The sequence below is a fragment of the Mauremys reevesii genome, linkage group 8 (genome assembly GCF_016161935.1).
Source record: "Mauremys reevesii isolate NIE-2019 linkage group 8, ASM1616193v1, whole genome shotgun sequence".
NCBI classification, from domain to species: Eukaryota; Metazoa; Chordata; order Testudines; family Geoemydidae; genus Mauremys; species Mauremys reevesii.
Genome location: NC_052630.1, coordinates 50,736,594 through 50,758,874, shown reverse-complemented (window position 1 = coordinate 50,758,874; position 22,281 = coordinate 50,736,594). Strand labels below are relative to the sequence as shown.

The 22,281-nt window shown below is 50.4% G+C and overlaps 1 long non-coding RNA gene across 1 annotated transcript in view; it reads left to right on the top strand.

Annotated features, from left to right (window-relative positions):
• LOC120370623 overlaps positions 1–20,894 on the top strand; it is a 50,318-nt gene extending 29,424 nt beyond the window's left edge. The window contains exons 2-3 of the long non-coding RNA XR_005583848.1: positions 20,262–20,343; positions 20,549–20,894. This is a non-coding gene — a long non-coding RNA (uncharacterized LOC120370623). The remainder of the gene's footprint in view (positions 1–20,261; positions 20,344–20,548) is intronic.
• The last annotated feature ends 1,387 nt before the right edge of the window (positions 20,895–22,281 follow it).

The following is a 22,281-nucleotide window of genomic DNA, read 5'->3' as shown; positions in this document are numbered from 1 at the left end:
TTCTCTTCCCTTTAGGGAACTGTATGCATGGATAGTAACAGGGCCTAGGGGAAGGGTGGATGAGCATGTGTGGTTTGCTAGCATTGATGCATCTCCCAGTGAGGTCAAAGACAAATTGGTTTCCATAATAAATGGGGTAGCCTGCAGAAGGGAATGGAGGGTGTGTGTGTGTGTGTGTGTGTGTGTGTACGCGCTCCAGGGCTGTGACACCAGGAGCCATGCAGACAATACATAGCAGTAAGTAAGTTTCATGCATTTCTTATAGGTTAGTTGGGGTGGGACTGACCTCTGCTTCAATGGCTACTACTGAGATCTAAATATTCATAGCAAACAGCTGGCAGTCAAGCCACAGATGAAAATAAAACTCGCAGAACTGACCAGTTGGAATTTGGAATAGCGAATACGTTCAAGGAAAGAGGGCTCTCTGGTCAGAAAAAGGATGAAATCCAGTCACTGAATTATTTGCTATGAAGTATCCACTACACCTTGAGCCAGAAACTGACTGAGATCTTGCTATGTGTGCCTCATAGTTCACCAAGAGGATTGGGTGGAGTCTGTGGCTTTCTGTGCTCCTTCACAATATCATTGTCAACTTGCATTTCACACCGTGATGGGGATACTAAGGCTGAGGTCAGTTGTGACTCTTGAAGGGGTCAGATCTGTGCCTATCTTTAGTCCATAAGGGCTGTCCTGCTTCTCTCTTTTTCTAGGATGACACATGGCTCTTGTGTTTGTTTGGATTATAGAAACCACACTCAGGCCTGATACATACCACAATGCCAGTAAAAGCCAAGAAAGCATCTGTTATGAGCAAGATTTTTACTCATGCTAGCCCAAGGCCAATGGAAACTACAGACTATATTGGATTCAACACCCATTTCTCACTATGTCTGTTAGAAGCAGGTCTGCACTGTGCCATTGACCATTCTCACAAGTGGGGCACAGACCCAGTAACCACCCCAAACCCACCAAGAAATCTGTTAGCTACAGCCAGCTACCACAGAATATGCTCTGAGGAGAAAGTCGGGGATGTATACCTTAATTCACTTACAACCGCCTCCACCAAACAAGGACACCCCACCAGAGAAGTAGATCACATGATGGAACAGGTCATTAAAACCCCTCAAGAGAACCTGCTTCAGTACGGCAATAAAACTCCCTTTGACTGCACATCCCTAGCTGTCACCTAAAACCCTATGCTGGAACCCATACAGGGTCTCATCAAACAACTGCAATCCATACCCAAAGGGGACCCCATCTTGAAAGAAATCTTTCCTGAATCCCCACTTCTGGCCTTCAAATAACCTCCCATCCAATCCAAGTTTATCAGCAGAAGCAAGCTCCTTACAGACCATCTCAAAGTGGCACCAGACCCTGCCAAAACAACAGATGTAAAACCTGTAGGCATATCTCCACTGCAGAATTTTAAAATATTTTTTGGTTCAGAATGTTTAATGCCCTCAGGAGTAAATGATCAGCACTCCCCACAACACACCTTTCAAGATCCATGGGTCCTACACATTCCTATCACAACATGAGGTGTACCTCATCCAGTGCACTAAATGCCCCAATAACAACTATGCGGGTGAAACCTAACAACCACTACACTCTTGAATGAACTCACACAGGAAAATGATAAAAGACAAAAACCCCATAGTCACCTGTGTGTGAACCCTCTTTACAAAGTGATCACTCTGTACCTGACCTCTCAGTCCTCATACTCAGCACCTTCAAAAGATGAGTCTGGGAACTTAAATTCATAACTTTGCCAGACATTAAAAATCATGGACTGAATAGAGGTGCTGGATTTATGGTTTATTATAACAGCCTTTTTTCCTCCTTTCCCTCTATGACTGGAGAGGTATAAACTGGCCACTTCACCTTGAATATATGTTAACTACTTGAAATATGTGTTAACTATTTATGCTAAACGATCTGTTCCACCTTGCATTTAGCTGTGACAGTCTGAGTACCTTTCCCAGACCTGAAGAAGAGCTCTGTGTAAGCTCAAAAGCTTCTCTGGCTTACCAACAGGAGTTGGTCCAGTACAAGATATTACCTCACCCACCATGTGTTTCTAATAGACGTTAGAAGCAGATATGGCCTGTCCTTCCATCTCCCTCTCACTGTGAGTCTGTTTCCCACGGTCTATTATGTAAGAAGTAATGGGGCTTCCCATGTCGCGCTCCTGCCATACCCTCAGGTAAATACATTGCACCGCTCCTTGCTTTGTCTCAGAGGCAAGATGGCCCAGGGATTAGGGCACTTATCTGGGACTTTAGAGTTCTGGTCTCAATTCCCTGCACTGCCACAGACATCCTGTATAACCTTGGGCAAGTCACTTTGCTAGTGGGTCTCAACCAGAGGTATGCATATCCCTGGGGGTACACAGGTCTTTGACAGGGTACATCGACTCTAGTTTTACATAAAGAGCACTGGCAAAGTCAGTACAAACTAAAATTTCATACAGACAATATCTTATTTATATTGCTTTGTATACTGTACACTGAAATATAAGTATACCTCTACCCCGATATAATGCAACCCAATATAAGACGAATTCGGATATAACGTGGTAAAGCAGTGCTCCGGGGGGGCGGGGCTGCGCACTCCGGTGGATCAAAGCAAGTTCAGTATAACGCCGTTTCACCTATAACACTATAAGATTTTTTTGGCTCCCGAGAACAGCGTTATATCGAGATAGAGGTGTACAATATTTATAATCCAAATGAATTATTTTATAATTATATGGTAAAAATGAGAGAGTAAGTGAATTTTCAGTAACAGTGTGCTGTGACACTTTTTTGTATTTTTATGTCTGATTTTTGTAAGCAAGTAGTGACCCGGTGTGCCTACAGCAACCCTCACTGGAAATGTCAAGGTCAGGACAGGCTGCAAAAGGGAGAGCAGCTCCTTCCAAGATTGGTGGGTAACACTGAAGTTAAACTCCACAACCAGTTACAAACTGTGCTTTTGATCCCCCACACTGGTTATCAAGAAGCAAAAAAGAAATCACACAGCCCCCTTCATTGCATTTCTGTTCTCTGGCTCCCAGTCAGCACCTAGGTCCAGTACAGTGAGAAGTTATTTAAAAAACTCTGCTCACATATACAAAATGTTCTTCTGATCCCAAAGGGTCAGCCACGTTACCAGGTCAGTACAGGTTTGGATCTTACCCAAAATACCACGCTGCCAGCCAATCCTTTAGTGTCTAAAACTAAAGGTTTATTATAAAGAAAAAAGAAAGAACGAGAAGAGAGTTGTTAAATCACATACATACAAAGACTTCAGGTCCTTAGCAGTATTGGTGAGTTTGTTGACTTGAAAATCCCTCTGGAACTCATCCACAGTTTGGATGGGTCATTCAGTCCCTTGTTCAGAGCTTCATTTGTAGAAAAGAAGCAAGAAGCAGGACTGAAGAGAAAATGGAGATGATGCAGCTGCCCTTTATCATCCTTTTGCCATGTGTCTGGTCTGGTACTTCCTTTGTTTCAAACCCAAGTTGCCCAGCACATGGCATTGAAAGGCCTTAGAGTTCTCTCCATAGGCATGCCCCTGCATGCCTTGCTGAACTGTAAGGTATAGCCCTTGGCCCCTTCAATGGGTTCACTGTACAGCTGATGTCCCTTCATGGGCCATCAAGCAGCCTCCTGCTGACACCATTCCCTCTGCCGGTGTCACCCAGAAACACAGCACAAGTTTGGAAATACAGTTATACCCTATATATCTATAACTCATAATACAAAGGTAATACAAACATATAAACAAGATGATCATACTTGGCAAATTATAACATTTTTGCAGATACCTTACACAGCATATCTGGCACAACACATTGCCATTTTACAATATTGGTATTCATAATATCCTAAAGCATCCCCCAGATTCCATACAGTGTCACAAGTAGTTTTTAAGTGAGGTGAAACTTGGGGTAACACAAGACAAATCAGACTCCGGAAAGGCCACTGGAAAGGTTGAGAGGCACTGACAGCCTACGTCTGCACTACGAGCGAGGGGTGTGATGCCCAGCATGGGTATAAGTAGCTGTGGTAGCCTGGGCAGTATTGGCATGGCTTAGCCATACTGCAGTGATGGGGGGCCACCATAGATAGACAGACTGCTCTGTCCATTGGTTCTACCCTGGTCCTGTTGCCCCCTACAGTCTGATTCACTGGCTGCTCCCTTGCCCTCACCTACCAGGAAGCGTCACGTGGCATGGGGGCAGGCTAGCTGAATGAACGTCCCTTTGCCCACACAGCTGCAGCTGGAGCATGGCTGGAATTTGGTGGAGGGGTGGGTCAATCGTTTAATGGGGGGAGAAGCTGCCAGGCAGGACTAGCTGGGCAGAGGTTTTGAGAAGCAGATGAACGATCAGCAGAGACCAGGCTGAGACCCACCAAACTCGTGTCACTTCTGACCTGCACTGTGCTCCAAATAACAGGTTGGTCCTGCAGGATAAAGAGCCTGATCCTCAGCTGGCATCCACTGAAGTCGATGCTGAATTGCACAAGCTGAAGACCTGGCTCAGTACTTTATGACTGTATTACCACAATGGCCATGAGTCCCAACCATGGACTGGATCCCCATTGTGCTGTATGAACCCAGAACAGACAGCCCCTGCCCCAGACAGCTTACCGTCTCTTGGGGAGCCTGCTCGTTGGGCAGCTCTCCCGCCATGCCCATCTGGGGAAGAGGCTGTCGCTGCTGTTTCTGCTGCACCTTGGTCTAGTCAAGCCTTGATGAGAGCCCAGTGGCCGTGAGAGGGGCTACCTGATTCTTAGCTATCTATGCACTGCTGTGCTCTCGGCATGGGAGCGTCGGTCCACTTTGCATGTTCTCAGTGCTCCCGCGGGTAGGGGCCCCTGTCGCATTTTCCCAAACAGATGCAAACTGCTGCATGGTGGACACAGGGTGAGCTTCTGTGTGTGACGGGGGAGCAGAGGTGGGTATAACACTCTCCGAGTAACCAGTATAACCTCAGCACGTCTAATGCTCTCCTGTGTTACTACATGGGGGAAACTCACAGCCTGTCACTTGCTGTGCTGGGAGCCTGATAGGCCAAGATGTCATTAATAGCAAGTCATCATTTCCATGCTAATTTCCAGCTATTAGCTGGTGCTGGAGGAGATAGCCCAGAGAGTCATTAGCAATGGGAGAGAAAAGTGTGTGTGTGTGTGTGAGAGAGAGAGAGAGAGAGAACCAACATCCCTAGTGGTGATCCCCTGGGCATAGGAGAATTGGCCGCCACCATTTAGAAAGGAGACTTGGCAGCACCAGTGTGTGTGTTTGTTTTCAAAGCCTTACTGCTTGTGATGGTTTGCATTTACTTTAACTCTTCTGGCTACAGTTTAATTTTCTTTGTTCACTATTTATTAGTGTCCTGCCTGTGTGATAAAGGCCCTGGAAGCTTGCCTTGCATCCCCTTAGCTTTAGTAACACAGAGGCCAAGACCTCCACAATGATTTTTTTGTGAGGGGGTGGGGTGTGCTTCCATTTTTGGCTCCCAACCTGAGACGCCTTAAAGGGGCCTGATCTTTGGGAAATGTGGAGCACTCACCCAGTCTAAATCAGCAAGCCCCATGTTGGGCCCCACCCCCCAAATGGAAAATCTTGGCTGGAATGTCTAAAGTTAGATAGCGAAATAATTACTTATATTGTCCCACAACTGCCTACAAATCTTGAGACTTTGCCTTTATCAAGCACCCCCATATTCCAGGACTGGATGGGTGCTTTGCAAATATTGACGAATTAAGGCCCAGGTATATCCCCATTTCACAGCCTGGGAAAGTGAGGTGCAGGGAAGCTGAAGCCAATTGGGAGGCCAGAGGAGCGGAGGGTGCTCGAGGCACTTGATAATCAGGCACCTGGTATAGGTGCCAAAATTAGGGCACTGTTGTTTGAACTTAAGGGGCCAGATCCTCATCTGGTGTGAATCAGTGTAGCTCCATAGCAGGCAGTTTACCCCAGCTGAGGATCTCAGCATGGTCAGAATGAGTGGAGGTAGGGTTTGAACCCAGGAGTCTTTGGCACCCGCACCCATGCGCTGTTCAGTTCTGCACTCTGCCTTGGTGTAGGTACATGAGGGGTCAGACATCTAAATACAAGGTGCCCAAGCATGGGACGCAGGCCTTAGCACTAATTCCCTTTGAGGGGTGCAGCCTGGTATGAGCTCCTGATTCTCCTCTCACTGACCCTGCTTTCATGCTGGTGTTCTCCATGGAGCTCAGTGGGATTACTCTTGATTTACACCAGTCTGCAAGGAGAATTGTTCCCATAACCATCAGTGAGTCACAACAGCTCCCCGTTCCATAGCCCGGGCTTTCTGACCTTTGGGTGGTGATCCCAATGCTCCTTGTGGGGGGTCCCAACCAGGGTGCTCCACCATCCCCTGCCAGTTCATTGCCCACAGGTACATCTCTTGCTCTGCCTCCTCTTAAGCAGAGTGAGCAGTAAACTAGCCCCAGGAGGAATCTGCTTGATCCCTGTGCAGTGAGGCAGAGTGGGAGTGGCTTGGGCAGTGCCCGAGAGGGGATGGATGCTCTCCCTGTGGGGAAGGGGGAAGAGAGAGAGAGAGTAACTGGGTAACTGTGGGGTAGAATAGGGAAGTTCCTGCTTTTCTCAGCAGCCCCTAGACTCTTTCCCTGCTCCAGGGAGCCATGAGGGAGAGCTAAAGAGTGGAGTTGTCTACTTCTGCTAGCAGTCAGGAGAGGAGAAAAGGCCACAGAGATAAAGAGAAACCTCTCTCCTGCCTGGAGCCCTGGAAGTGCCATGGAAGCTGGGTCACACACTAGTGGGCCAGGGGGTCAGGGGAGAAATCAGCAGGTGAATTTGGAGCTGCAGAGAGAGAGGATGAAAATCCCTGGTGTGGATGGATTGTTTCCCTTCTCTTTCCGTAGGTGGAAGCACACCAGTGTCACACAAGGCAGAGCTCCTGCTGATATCTCATGGCCACCTTACCTAGCAATGGTTGCTCAGCAGGAGAAGCTCTCACTACTGCTCCATGGTTTGGCTGTGTGGCTGCTTAGGAGCTCTTGGGGAGTTCCAGGAGAAAGGGGCGGTTGCACTGGGAAGTGGGGAACCTGTGGGCTCTTATGGAAGCCGTCGGGGAGGTGAGTCCTCAGTTTCTAGCCCTGCTCAGTGTTCAGAGTCTTGACAATGGAAACCACGTCTCATGCCCCCATGTTCCAGATCCTATCCCTGCCCCCCATCGCTCACATCCCGGCTCCTGGGCTGAACTGCAACACCTTGGATTGTGTGCACTTCCAAGGGCTTTTCCTCCCTACCCCTCTGCTCCACCCCAGAGCAGGAATTCAGTGATGGCAGCTAAGTCCTGCCTTAGAGTTCTCCAGCGTATTTACTTCCACTGCACAGGTGTGCTTCAAGGATGGCGTCTCAGAAGTTTAGTTCAGGTGAAAAAAAAAAAAGCCCAGGGGCTAGATCCTCAGCTGGTGTAAATTAGCATCGCTGCCATGCACCAGCTGACAACCTGGTCCCAGTTGTGTATTCAGACTATTAGAGCCCCTAAGGTCTGCAAAACTGAGCTAGAGACTGGGCACTCTTGTGCCATTTCTGGGACTCTCAGCTTCCAATGAGGCTAGATGCTGCCTCTGTAATGGTAGGAAATAGGGTCTAGTGGTTAGAGAACAGCAGAAGAAGTCAAGAGAGCCCAGTTTTTTTCCCTGTCTCTGCAACAGGCTTCCTGGGGCCAGGCACAGCTCTTTTGGAACTGTATGCCAAGAGCTCGACACAGCCCATGCCTCTCCTTTAGCCTCAGATAACGTCTCCTCCTGCACCCTAGTCACCATTGCTCTCTTTGTCACTGGGGGTTCTTCACTCCCTTGGCGACACATCAGCTGCCATTAGACCCTTTCCTACTTCTTGGCCATTCAAACGCTCCCAGGTGATTTTCAGAATGAGAGCTGCACGCCCAGTGGGAAGGGCCCCTGGCTGAGAGTCCAGGGCCTGTTCCCAGCTCTGCACGTGACCGTGGACAAGTCCTTTTACAGCTCCGTGCCTCAGTTTCCCCTCCTATCCTTTAGCTGTCTTGCCTACTTAGATTGTAAGCTCTTTGATATGGGGACTGCCTTGCTGTGTGTTTGTACAGCATAACATGATGGGGCTCTCATCTCAGCTGGGGCCTCTAGGCTCTACTGTAATACACGTCATAATGATGAAGACTGGGAAACATCTTTCATTTTGGCCCTGGCTTTACAGTGTGCAGTAGAACAGTCAGGGCTGGATTAATCTTTTGTGGGCCCCAGTGCCCAGACCGTAGCCCCGCCCCCCACTCAGGCTCTTCTCCCCGAGGGCCCTGCCTGTGCTCTGCCCCGAGGCCCCATCCCTGGTTGGCCTCTTCCCCCCTGAGGCCCTGCCCTCTGCTTGCATGGGGCAGCGGGGCCCCGGTCCAGGTGCTGGGGCCCCATCTGAGTGGGCCATTGTAAACCCGGTACTGAGAGTGGCACAGACAACAAGAGCATAGCTGGACTCTTCTATCACAGAGCTATGTGTGCAGGGCAGGGGCCTGATCCGCTGGGAGTGACGCCCGTACGAGCCCAGTCATAGAGTCACCTGATGGATGATGCACCATAGGTGGCCACAGACACTCAGAAGAAAAGGGATCGCCAGGGGCTCTAGGCTGAACAGTGGCAGTGAGGCGTAAGGGCCAGCTGGGGATGCATTCCTGCTGACGTCTCTCTGTTAATGATCCCCTCTCCTCCCCTCCAAACCGGAGTGCTGACACTCACAGTGGCTGTAACAAATGGGCCTGAAAGGGATACATGTGTAATTGCTAGCTCCGTGCCATAGATTTCCATTACGTCTGATTGAGCCGAGCAGCCCTGCACGCTACACTGCGTTGTACACTCATCTGTCTCCTTCCTGCCTTTCTTTTGCAAGTGCCACATGTCTTCCAGCCTCTCTCGCAGTCAGAGACTGGCCTTGCTACACCTGGCTCACTCCACTGACTTCAGCTGGGGGGGGAGGCACGAAGGACAGCAGACGGTGGGCCCCCTTTGTGCTCTTGTCTTTCAGCTGAATAAATGCTCCACAGTCCTAACTTCACCTGCTGGTTGTAAATGTCCAATATCTTCCCAGCCAGGGGATGAATCTAATCTTATTTCTCCCCTCCTCTGTGTTCTTCTGCTTTCTAACTTCTCCCTGATATCTGGGGAGAGCTGGGTTAGGAGCAGTAAAAGGTCTTTGTGTGTATGTTTGTGGCCCGATGCCTCCCCTGGTCCATATTCCCTCCGTTCAGGCACCTCGCTGGAGTCAGTTCTGGTGGCTGTGTTTTTGCTCCTGGGAACGGCGTGCGCAGCGGCGTGTTCAAGTGCAAATAGGCAGATTATGCTTGGAGCGCTTCCCTGTCCATCCTATATATGTTGGCCTAGATTTTTTCAGCTCCAGCCCAGCTGAATTCATCGGCAGCAGGGGCAGGGTTTGCATCCTGTTAGACTTCTCTAATGTATGCCTGAGTGACAACAGCCCTAAAGGGGCATCCCATCAGCTGTAGGTTGTCAAGGTGTAAGATGCCCTGGTCTGGCCTCTTGCTGGTGCTTGTAATATCTCTTTAAGCAGAAGCTATTTTTAAAGTGCATATGTCATGCATAATGCCGCACTGAGGCTCCCAGCATGTTGCGTGGTGATATCTGGGGTATATACCCAGTGATCTATTGATGGCAGCTGTAGGAATGTTAGGGGGGCAGACAGACATCTCAGACCTGCAGACCAAGCTTAATCGCTTCATGGTCTTTGCCTGGCTGTGTCCACATCCTGCCCCAGGGGATAACGGAAACCACAGGAATCTAGAGGAGGGGGGAAGGAGATAGAGTCCCTGCCAGGAAAGATATTGGGTGTTTAAAACTGAGGAGCCAAATTCAGACTGGATGTGAGCAGTTACAAGTCTAACGGCCGGTGTGTGGCCCAAACAACGGCTAATGTAGAGAGTGGCCATGAGTTTCCCCTTCCAAATAAATCACTGTTCGTGATTCCTGCCCTTGCTCATTATCCAGTATATGACATGGCAGAGAGCACAGACAGGCCTGGTGCCAGAGGATAAGGCAAGATTGGCTAATGAGAGCCAGAAGATGGTAAGGATCCGGAGAGCATCACTGAGGGATGGAACCCGGTGAGAGCTAAACAGCTACTAAAGCCAGGGGCAAGGAGGGGTAACAGACAAGGGGATCGGGAGCCACATCCGGAAGGTGTGATGTATATTTGATCATCTTAGGAGCTGTCAAGGAATATGCAGCAAGTTCAACTCATTTCCCGATGGGACTAGCGTGGACCTGTGGAAAGTGCGGAATCAGGAGCTGTGGGTTCTAGTTTTCTTTTAGCCATTGACCCACTGTGTGACTTTGGGTGAGTCTCCGTGCCTCAGCCTCCCTGGGTGTGAAATGGGGATGGGGATCCTTACCCTCCCGTGTAAAGTGCTTTTGAGATCCAGGGGTGAAACACAGCGTGTAGGGGCTGGGTGTGATTATTTCATTGGTTTCTTTCCAAAATGATGGAATATTTCGAAACATCTTGAGTACGTGACAGAAAAGTCCAGGATTGACAGAGCCACAGATGCGTGTAGGGAGGCAGAACGGGACAGACAGTTCAAATGGAGAAAGGGGCAGAAAGACAAGCTAGCTACCAGCGGAGAAAGAAAGAAATAAAGACAGAGAGCCTCAGGGGACAGGCAGAATAAGGAAGGGAAAGTACAAAAGAGCTGGAACACACTGGCTGGAACAAATTCATCCTGAGTGTAACTCCATTATTAATTATCATTATTATTTATTATTATTTGCATGATTTGTGCTTGTGCCAACAATAGTTAGCCCAGGGCTGAGTCTGAGCCACTGTTTTTGAGGAAGGCTCTTGCAGACTAAATGATTCCTGTCACTTCTGAACCCTGGGGAAAAAAAACAAACCCAAGATAACTTTGCCCAGCAGGAGAAATGAATTTTCCCTCAAGTGGTTCAGTTAAGAAAGCCATGAGAAGCTGCTTACGCCTTTCACAAGACAAGCAGAAGAGCAAAGAAGAGAAGCCGTGGTGCTTTTCCCAGTTCAGCACTCTGAATAATGAGCCAACAAGCTGGAGGGGGGAGCTCCCTGGAGGCTCTGCTAGGTACCGGAGATGGACACAACAAGTCGCTCAGACGGGCCAATATCTGAAGCGATCTCTCTCTAATTTTCTACATCAGTGAGAATACAACACAGTGCCATCAATCATAGTCAAACTGGCTCAGAAAGCCGCCTCTCGCTCGCTCTCCTCTGCAACGACTCCCTCCTCGTGCCTACCCCCAGCTTAAGAAAGCAGGTGCCTCCTGTTCGGCTGCAATCGCACCCTGCCTCCTTTGGGAATGTTTTCTGCCGCAGAGTTGCTGTTTCCCAGCACACTCTCTCCCCGCCCTTCTCAGGTGCTGTCTCCCGGCGGCATGTTCTTTCTAGTCTGTGTTTAACTAGTGTTGTTTGGGTGCAGGGTAGTGCAGGCTCTGAGACACCCCGGGGCTCAGTGCCTTTGGGTGGGATCACCTTGTTAGGGGAGCAGGAGAAAAGGCAAGGGAGGGGCTGCAGTGGGCTGTGGGCACAATGCTGCACCGAATGCTGAGCACAGAATGCTGCGGTACGCCTGAAGGTGCTGGCTGATGGCATCAGGTCTAGGTGCCTGGTGACCATCAATCCCTTATGCTCAGTCACCCTTCTTCTCCCCTGGCCTGCCTCTCCCCAACAGTGCTTTAGGACCAGTCCAACAAAGCAACTGAGCACTTGTTCAACTGAACCTTGCTGCATGGTCCCAATGAATCTGAATGTTCTGACTTGCCCAGATCTCTTTGGTCTAGAACCAGGGGCCGGATTGTGCACTATTATAAATAACCATAGCTCCCTTGACTCCAATGAAGCTATGCTGTTTTACCCCAGCTGAGGATCTGGATTCAGGGCAGAAAGTCTTCCTAGCACAGGTACTTCCAGGTGTGCCTTGAAACATGACTCAGTTAATAGCACTCTCATGTCTAGACCAGTAGGTTCAAGCCTAGGTCCATGGGCACTGCTTATGGTACATTGCTGGAGGGAAAAGGATGCTGCTGCTGGACTGTCTGTCTGTCACTTCACTTGGGAAGGAAAAATCAAATGCACAACTACAAAATGGGGAGTAAGTGGCTAGGCAGGAGACCTACTGGAAAGGACCTGGGGGTAATAGTGGATCACAAATTGAACGTGAGTCAGCAGTGTGATGCAGCTGCGAAAAAGGCTAATATCGTTCCGGGGTGTATTAATAGGAGTGCTGTATGTAAGACATGGGAGGTGATTGTTCTGCTCTACTCAGCACTGGTGAGGCCTCAGCTGGAGTTCTGCACCCAGTTCTGGGGGACACACTTTAGGAAAGATGTGGGCAAATTGGAGAGAGTCCAGAGGGGGAGCAACAAAAATGATAAAAGGTTTAGAAAACCTGACCTGTGAGGAAAGGTTAAAAAAACCTGAGCATGTTTAGCCTTGAGAAAAGAAGACTATGGGGGGACCTGATAACAGTCTTCATCTATGTTAAGGGCTGTTATAAAGAGGAAAATGATCATTGTTCTCCATCTCCCCTGAAGGTAGGAGAAGAAGTCATGGGCTTAATATGCATCAAGGGAGATTTAGATTAGAGATTAGGAAAAGATGTCTAACTATCCGGGTCATTAAGCTCTGGAACAGGCCTCTGAGGGGGGTTGTGGAGGTTTCTAAGAATAGGCTGAACAAACACCTGTCAGGGATGGTCTAGGTCAGGGGTGGGCAAACTTTTTGGCCCTACGGCCACATCGGGTACAGAAATTGTATGGAGGGCTGGGTAGGGAAGCCTGGGGGAGGCTAAGCCTCCCCAAACAGCGAGGCTTGGCCTGGCCCCTGCCCCCATCCAGCCCCCCAGCCCCTCCCCATCCAGCCCCCCTTGCTCCCCACCCCTGACTGCCCCCCCGGGACTCCCAAATCCTATCGAAACACCCCTGCTCTCTGTCCCCTGACCATCCCGCTGGGATGCTCGTCTCCTATCCAATCCCCCCTGCTCCCCACCCCAGAACACCCCCGGGACCCCTGCCCCCATCCCAACTCCCCTGCCCATGACCACCCCTGGCCCCCACCCCTGTCCAACCCTCCCTGCTCTCCCCACCCCACGTTACCTGTGGGGTGGGGGAAAGGGGGCTCAATCCTTTCCCTGTGCGTTTCCCCTGCTCATTTGGCTGCTCTCCCTGGCAGTGGGGCAGGGCTTGCTACCTGTCTGGGCTTGGCTGCTGGGGACAGGGGCCAAGCATGCTGGGGGTGCAGGGGGCCCTGACTAGTTCTGCCCCTGTCCTTGGCAGCAGGGCCCAGGCCCCTTGCCCACCCCCCCGCTCCTTGCCCCCCCCCCAAACTCCCCCTGCTCCCTGCAGGGCCACCCAGAAAATTCAGGAGGCCTGGGGCAAAGCGGGGGAGTGGACATAAAAAAAAGGCGCCACCCGCTGTGGCACTTGTACTCAGTCGGTGGCACTCCGAGTTTGCAGTGGCAGCGGGTCCTTCACTCGCTCCGAGTCTTTGGCGGCGGTGGCAGCGGGGGGTCCTTCACTTGCTCTGCATCTTTGGCAGCACTGAAGGACCTGCTGCCGAAGTGCCGCCGAAGACCTGGAGCGAGTGAACGGCCTGCTGCCAAAGTGCCGCCGAAGACCCGGAGCGAGCGAACGGCCCGCCGCCAAAGTGCCGCCGAAGACCCGGAGCGAGCGAACGGCCCGCCGCCAAAGTGCTGCCGAAGACCCGGAGTGAGCGAACGGCCCGCCGCCAAAGTGCTGCCGAAGACCCGGAGTGAGCGAACGGCCCGCCGCCAAAGTGCTGCCGAAGACCCGGAGTGAGCGAACGGCCCGCCGCCAAAGTGCCGCCGAAGACCGGGCGGCGAGCGGCCCGCCGCCAAAGTGCCGCGAAGACCGGAGCGAAGCGAACGGCCCGCCGCCAAAGTGCCGCCGAAGACCCGGAGCGAGCGAACGGCCTGCCGCCAAAGTGCCGCCGAAGACCCGGAGCGAGCGAACGGCCTGCCGCCAAAGTGCCGCCGAAGACCCGGAGCGAGCGAACGGCCGGCCGCCAAAGTGCCGCCGAAGACCGGAGCGGCGAGCGGCCCGCCGAAGTGCCGCCGAAGACCCGGAGCGAGCGAACGGCCCGCCGCCAAAGTGCCGCCGAAGACCCGGAGCGAGCGAACGGCCCGCCGCCAAAGTGCCGCCGAAGACCCGGAGCGAGCGAACGGCCCGCCGCCAAAGTGCCGCCGAAGACCCGGAGCGAGCGAACGGCCCGCCGCCAAAGTGCCGCCGAAGACCGGGCGGCGAGCGGCCCGCCGCCAAAGTGCGCGAAGACCCGGGCGGCGAGGGCCCGCCGCCAAAGTGCCCCAAGACCGGGGCGGCCAGCGGCCCCAGGTGCCTCCCGCCCCTGACTGCGCCACCCTGGAGCACCAGGTCTGGCGGCGCTATGGCCGTGTCGCCCGGCCAGAGCTGCAGCCATGCTGCCCAGGTGCTGGGGGAACTGTGACTGCGAGGGAGGCAGGGAAGGGAGGGGAGCAGAAGGGGAGGGGCCAGGGGCTAGCCTCCACCCCACTCACCATGCTGCCGGTGAGGAGTTGGGCTGGCTCCTCCGCAAGCCTGTCCTGACCCCGCTCCCTGGCAGGAGTTCGGGGGCCAGAGGGAAGGGTCCTGCGGGCAGTAGTTTGTCCCCCTCTGGTCTAGGTTTACTGGTCCAGCCTCAGCAGGAGGACCTGGACTTGATGACTTCTCAAGGTCCCTTCCAGCCCTAACCTTTGATGATTTTATGATATAAAACCCTAAAATTGTAACCTTCCTCCCAGCTTCTATAAGCAGCGGCTCAAATGGAAGTCAAAGACCCTAGGGTACTATTTGAACAGAGCAGAAGATAATCCCAGTGTCCTGGCCAACACCTCCCCACCCTTCTGTAAGCCCAGCCTCAGTATCATGAGCTATTGCCCTGAACATAATAGCTGCTTTGTTTACCTCTATAGTCACTTCACTCCCAGTAATGAGTTATCATTCATCACTGTTTTATACAGTGCTCTCCCCTGAAGCACGGAAGGTGTTGCATAAAAGCACCATCTCGGCTGTTCCATGGATCAAGGAATGATGATCTCCTAGAGACGTAAAACGGCTGTACAAGGAGGAAGTGATTAAGGGGGAAATGCTGAGTTGGGGAATAATTACTGAGGAAGGTGAAGGATGTGTAGTAACTGGGTAATTGATGGGGGAGGGTATATAATAAGCTGTTCCTGCTACATGTTTGCTACAGTCTAGGATCCTGGATGTGAGGGATTTTTTTTCACATCTGCTTTCCTCTCTTCTGTTTGCCACCTGCTTTTATGGAGGGTATTTGAGGAGCATGTTTTTATTAGTGGCTCAGGCCCCGAGAGTAATAACGATTAATTTTTTTAAATAAGTCCTCGCATTAGCTTTAATTTCTTGTGGCAGGGGTTGACCTATGAAATCGGTAAATTTAGTTAACTTAAGACTCCTCTGGCCTTGTGAGTTTTGAAATGGCAATCCAGGGAGCTGGGGATGAGGTGGGCGCAGCAATCCGGTCTGGGTTTTCATCTCCCAGGGAATGCATTGAAAGTCCATTCCAGAGAGGTATGAAAAATGCAGGGCAGGATTTCCTACTACCAAGTGCCTGCCCTGGGTTCTGTCCCAGTTAAGTGCTGGCACCCAGACCATGGTAGAGTAAGTGGCACTGCCCAATCTTACATAAGAACATAAGAATGACCCTACTGGGTCAGACCAAAGGACCATCTAGCGTAGTATCCTGTCTTCCGGCAGTGGCCAGTGCCAGGTGCCCCAGAGGGAATGAACAGAACAGGTAATCATCAAGTGATCCATCCCCTGTTGCTCATTCCCAGCTTCAGGCAAACAGAGGCTAGGGACACCATTCTTGCCCATCCTGGCTAATAGCCATTGATGGACCTATCCTCCATGAATTTATCTAGTTCTTTTTTGAACCCTGTTATGGTATTGGCCTTCACAACATCCTCTGGAAAGGAGTTCCACAGGTTGACTGTGCGTTGTGTGAAGAAATACTTCCTTTTTTTGTTTTAAACCTGCTGCCTATTAATTTCATGTGGTGCAGATCCTTCTTCCATTGAAGTCAGTAGCAAAGCTCCCATTGACTGCAATGGAGAAGGACCTACCCTTTGCTTTCCATACCCTGGAGGGAAGAACAGGAGTGCCCTGAGCTGTTACCACGGGTGTCCAGTCCTTGCTGTACTGCATGGGGATAGTGCTCTGAAGTGAGCTTGCTTTCCAGTCATGCTTTTCTGCATATTGCAATTCAGAATAGAGGAGTCCGTTAGCTGCATTAGGCACATCTACATGGGGCTCCCAATGGGGTTTAAAGCTCGTGCACTTGGAAGTCAGTTGTGGCCAGATTATAACACAGTTTGGCTGGCTCCTGTGCACAGAAGCATATGCTAACTGGTCTGAACAAAACATGGTGTTGCCTGAGTGTCTATGACTGTGAAAAATGTCTGCCTATTGCTAACCCCAGTGCCACTCCAGCAGAGGTGGGAGTGTTAGTGTAGATTGGGCCCCAGGAGTGCATGTGCGCACAATCTCTTGCCCTTATAAAGTAAGTAGCAGTGGTGAAGGTTACATATTATGGAGAACATCACGCTGGTGCAGACGAGAGAGCTTTTTATTTCAAGGCAGTATAAAAAGCAGCTACAGCCTGCTGAGGCATTCGGGGAACCGCTGAGGACAAGAAAAACAGAGCACAATACAGTGTGACCTCATAAAGAAAGGGCTGTTAAATTTACTGCAGCACTGAGAGATTGGAGCTGGGACCCAAGCCAGCACTTTGGAAATGCGAGGGCAATGTGTGCGTACGTGTGTGTGTGTGCACACTGCGTGGATCTGTCTCTTTTTTCACACGTTGGTGTAGCTAGTCCTGGTTAAGAAAGTTTCATGGAATGATCTGTGTCTCTTGGCTGGGGGGTGGGGGGGGGAAGTTTTGTTATTTTCTTTTTAGAGCATCCTTGCAGCCTTGCCTTTGAAAGAACAGTTCCCCTTGGGGCTGCTATTGTTCCAGCTGAGGAAGGAGTAGCACCGCTGGATCTTTCTTCTGAAATTCCCTTTGGAGACCCATCCACCAAGGCCTCATTCAGGCATGGGGGGACGCCTGCCAGACTTTGCTCTGTGGGGAAACCTGAGGCTCCAGAAAGGGGCTCAACATCTCACTGTTCGTTCTAGCCATTCCCGAGGGGCTGGAGGGGGCTATTGTAATCGGCCCTGTGGGAGGGGTGGGGGAACATTTCTGCACTGCCCCAAGAATGCCGCCATCAAAGAACTAGTCCTCAGAGATGCCAGCTCCCGGCAGTGGGGAATAGCAAGCCCAGTACCAGTAGCCATTTGTGTTACCTGGGACATTGCAGGGCAGAGCTGAGGCTCCCCTGCCCCTCCAATCTCTGCCCACCCACTCCCCAAGTTCAGGGGAGACTGTGCAGGGGAGTGCACTCCTCCTAGAGCCCTGGGCAACCACCTGGACCTAGGTATCCATTCACAGCAATGCTCTTCGTTTGGGGTAGCCCCATTAACAGTATGGCTCGGGGGGCAATCTCTTGCCTTCCACCAGCACAATTACAGCTTAGGGCCTGATTGTGCCCCTTCGGATGCAGAATGGGCAGGGGGATGGCACAAGAAACCTGCCCTTCTGCAGTGGCTGGGCACAATTCCAGCCCTTGCACTCAGCGAACACGTGGGCTGTGCCCGGCTAGTGGCCTGCCAGCCTTGTCACTGCCCAGTAGAGTGGTCCCCCCCTCGACCCCCTGCCCACCCTGGAACACATGTTGCACCCTCTGAAAGGGTAGCACAGCAGCTCTGCTCCCGCTACGTTGCCCGGAGCTGAGAGGCACCATCCTGCCCTGATCTCCCCTGGGGCAGCTGCGTCTTCAAGGCACAAGTGAGCCCTGAATATCCTCAAGCCTCACCAGCTGGATCCAGGATCCTCTTGTACAACAGAATTAAGGGCCAGTGGGGACCTGGCTGGCGCTTGTCCCTGCTCCCAAGCGCTGAGAAAAGAGTCGCTGCTGGGCTGGATGGTGGCTGTGGTTAGAGCAGCATGGACGCTGGGGGACTCCACAGTAGCCAACACATTTACTCTGCTTTATGTGAGAAACCCACTCTGAGTACAAAATGTACAGCGCATGGGGCGGGGGGTTGTCTTCAGAGGATCCCTGAGGTCCCGTCTGCCCTGTGGGGATGTTAGAGATCCCCCAACACTCCCCATAGAGTCTGGGCTTGGCCCACTTCCTTAGCCAATCTGTGCAGTGTTGTGCAGTGAGATATTCCCCTTGGCTGCCACCCTCCACCCTGGAGGGATCTGTTTCTAGGCCCAGACCCTGCTAATGTGGACCCTGCAGCCTTGCTTTCAGCGGGGCTCTGCTCATGTTTCATTAGCCACACGAGATGTGGCTGGGTTGTAGGAAAGGGCTCGTTATGAAGCATGCAAGGAGGCCAGCCTTCGTGCGGAGAGCACCAGTCCACTCACCACGCTTCAGGGCGGCACAGTTCTCCGTGCTGGCAGAGCGGGTTGCAGGGGCAGAGCCATAGCCTGGGAAGCCCCTGGGGATGGTTCTGGGTGAAAGATGCTACCAGTGTGAAAACAGAATCATTGTTATTATTAACCCCCAGCTGATGTACAGAACCCTGCCTGGATTTGAGTGTGGGTTTCATGCAGGAACATTGATTGCCTCTCCTTGCAGACTGACCCTGAAGAGCACTGTTCTCTCTTGGATCCTTCCCTCTCTTCCCCTCCGGCTGCACCACACATCACAGATAACTGATGAGCACTGCTGCTGGGGATTCTCTCTTTATTTGGGTCAGCCGGCCAGGCAGTCTGAGATCACTGTACTGGAAAATGCCTGGTGCTGAGAATCAATTCTAGGCTAGGGATTGATAGCCCTAAAAGTTTGTTAAAACCTTGGTATCCTCCTGGTTAATGTATTCTTCCTGCCTAAGAGCACAGAGGCACAGACAGAAGGCCAAGCACCTGGGTCCCTGTGATCTATACAATGCTTAGGGATGCTTCCTTCACCCATTGATTTTACATCAGGGTAATCAGATTGACTTCCAAGGCATTACTCCTGATTTACTCCAGCGTCCATAAGAGGAGCGTCAGGACCTTTGGCTCCAAATACACGTCTGACTCCTTTAAAAATATGTCACACTAGTTGAGTTGCTCCAGTTGTGGCCATGTATGCTTCACTACTGGTTTATTATCATAATGAGTATTGTAATAGCAGCAAGAAGTCCCAACCAAGCTCAGAGCCCCTTGGTGGTGGGCACTGTACAGAAAGAAATAGGAGACAGTCCCTGCTCTGAAGAGTTTACTATCTAAATAGACAAAACAGATAAAGGACTTTTATCCCCATTTTACAGGTGGGAAACTGAGGCATAGAGCAATTATTAATTAACTCACTCAAGGTAACACGGAGTTTGCAGCAGAGGCAAGATATGAACGTACAGTTCCTGAGGCCTAGGCCAATACTTCAACGACAGGGCAGGCGTTATCCCTTATGCCTTTTGGTGCTACTGTAATACAAGTAATAAAGAAGTAGCTATAGCAATCACAAGTGGCCAGATCTGGCTTTTATAATTCCTCTAAAAAGATGCCTGAAAAGCAGCTCAGGAAGAATTGATTGGTAGAGTTGCCAGCTGTCATAAAAATGAGGGGTGCCTGCACCCCCCCGCCTTCTAAACCTCTTTCCTCAATCCCTACCCCCCCCCCTTGCAAGACACACAAAATTGGAAAGAGAGAGAGAGAGAGATTAAAGCTGTCACAGAGCATCGGGTAGTTTATGTGCAGTGAAGTATATATACAATTTTGCAGCTTGTGGGTAGGAGGAGAATTTTTTTGTGATAACTATATTTTATGGGTCTTTTATGGGATTTTTTTTAAATGGCTGTCACAATAAATTATTTGTCAGGGCAGCAGGAAATTGTTCCGACTGCATCGCTGATCATCTAAAGCCCAGGGTTTCCTGGGGTCTAAGCAGCCCCCAAGATCCCGTGCTCTTTTAAAACTTTGTCCAGTTGCTCTGTTGTGCCGTCTTTCCGGCCGGGCTGGTGTAAAGATCTGTAGCTCCTCCATTGGCTTCAGTGGAGCTATGCTGATTTACCTCAGCTGAGGATCTGGCCCCAAAGCTTAACTTGAGTGTGGTGGTCTCTTTTCACTGCTTACTCTCCCCATTACAAACCTTTTTTCAGATCTTCTCTATATCTTCTTTCTTTCCAAAGGACTTAAAAACAGATGTTCCCTCTCTGGTATAAAAGCAGCACGGAGGAGATGGAAATCATCCGAAAGCAACATGGTTTTAAGGTACAGGAGCATCTTCTCCCCTGCAGTGTGGGCTGTGGAGGGGCCATAGGGTGTGGTCACTGTGGCAGACTGACAATATCCTGACCAAACTTTATGGAATTAAGTTAAACCTTATTGAATTCGGATTAATACCTTGGGAATATATTGTATTAAAAATGCAGTTGTGTCTGTGTTACTGTGGCACTGAATGTACCTTCTCTAATAGACATGGAGATGCTAATGAACTTCCTCCATTATCAGTCTTTGAAGCCACCCACCAGAGAGATACACATACACTAGTTCAAACTGGATTCTCCAGAGACCAAGAGACAAAGAAAAGACTTGGATAAATAGTCTCAGTTTAAACTGACTCGCGGCCTCCTTCCTGAGCTAGCCATCAGACAGGACCTCTGGTCCACAGAGGGCACCAATCCTTGAGGAAGAACTCGGCCTACTCAGGCCCCAGAAGACTGAGTGCTCATTCTGAGCTGAAGCTGTGATGACCTTGTAACCACAAGGAAACCCTAGGGTGGAGAGTTGAAAGGCTGCTCCTGCCCGAGCCCATGTTAGAGTTGGGATGAACTCTGGTAAGTTTATTAGCATCCCCTTAGGTTCTTTTACTGTTTTTTAGCTGGATATTTATTGTTTTTATATAAAATATAAGCATATAAGCACACAAAACATACACAAGGAGGAAATCACATATAAAAAATTCCAGCGTTCAATATTTGCAAAACCTAAAAAAAAACCCCAAAAGCTGAACCAGTAAAGGTCATGCAGAGCATTCATTATTAAAGTGATTAAGTAGATAAACAAGTGAGAACATAGTCTGCGAGTCCCAAGCACTAATATATACTAAGCTGCAAAGGCATGCAATAGTTTCATGTGTGACCAGACATCCCTGTAGTTTTCCCAAGCGTTTCTATTAGACAGAGTCATTTTTTCCCATTAATGCGGTAGAAGAGAGCTCACTCAGCCAGTCTGTATATGAGGGAGGAACTGTAGAATAACTCTTTTGGCCACTAGACTAGTTAATACAATCCATTTCTTAATGTTAACTGGTAATGCCAACTCATCCAGCACCCCTGAAATACACATGCTTGGAGAAGCGACACTGAAAGTTTTTGAGAGAGCACTGAATCTAGTGTCCCAGAACACATGCATTTTCTGACAGGCACAGAGCATGGGTGAAAGGTTGGCATGTGGCTGTTTGCATCTCCAACACTCTGCACATTGCCAATCTGGCTTTAAACAAACACTGTGGAGTCCAGTCATGCCTGTTTAACATCTGGTTCTGGAAGAGTCACAAAAATCCAAAATGTGAAGTATTCGTATTAGGCCAGATGTCTTCCCAGGTTTCTGTTGTGGTAATAAGGGTAAGTTCTTTTCCCCATTTTCCTCTGAGACGGAGATTGAGAGTGTACTGCAAAGCATGAAGCCACATGTAAGTAATTCCTACAAAGGGACTTTTATTTCCGTATTTCTTAATATGTTCTAGAGGGGAGAGAGTTAAAACAGACCAATTGTCCCCCCATCTATGCATGAATTCTTGAGCTGTGAGACGGAACGGTGTGTGAGATAGTGTGTGATGGGGTGTGCTCCCCACATTCACCCAGAAGGGGTTAACGTAGGCCAGTTATCCTACTAAGCTGCAAACTGGGGATATTTAGGCTGAGCCCTGGTCTACATTACGAGTTTAGGTCGAATTTAGCGGTGTTAGATTGATTTAACCCTGCACCCATCCACACGACAAAGCCATTTTTGTCGACTTAGAGGGCTCTTAAAATCGATTTCTGTACTCCTCCCCGACGAGGGGATTAGCGCTGAAATCGACATCGCCGGGTCGAATTTGGGGTATTGTGGATGCAATTAGACAATATTGGCCTCCAGGAACTATCCCAGAGTGCTCCATTGTGACTGCTCTGGACAGCACTTTCAACTCAGATGCACTAGCCAGGT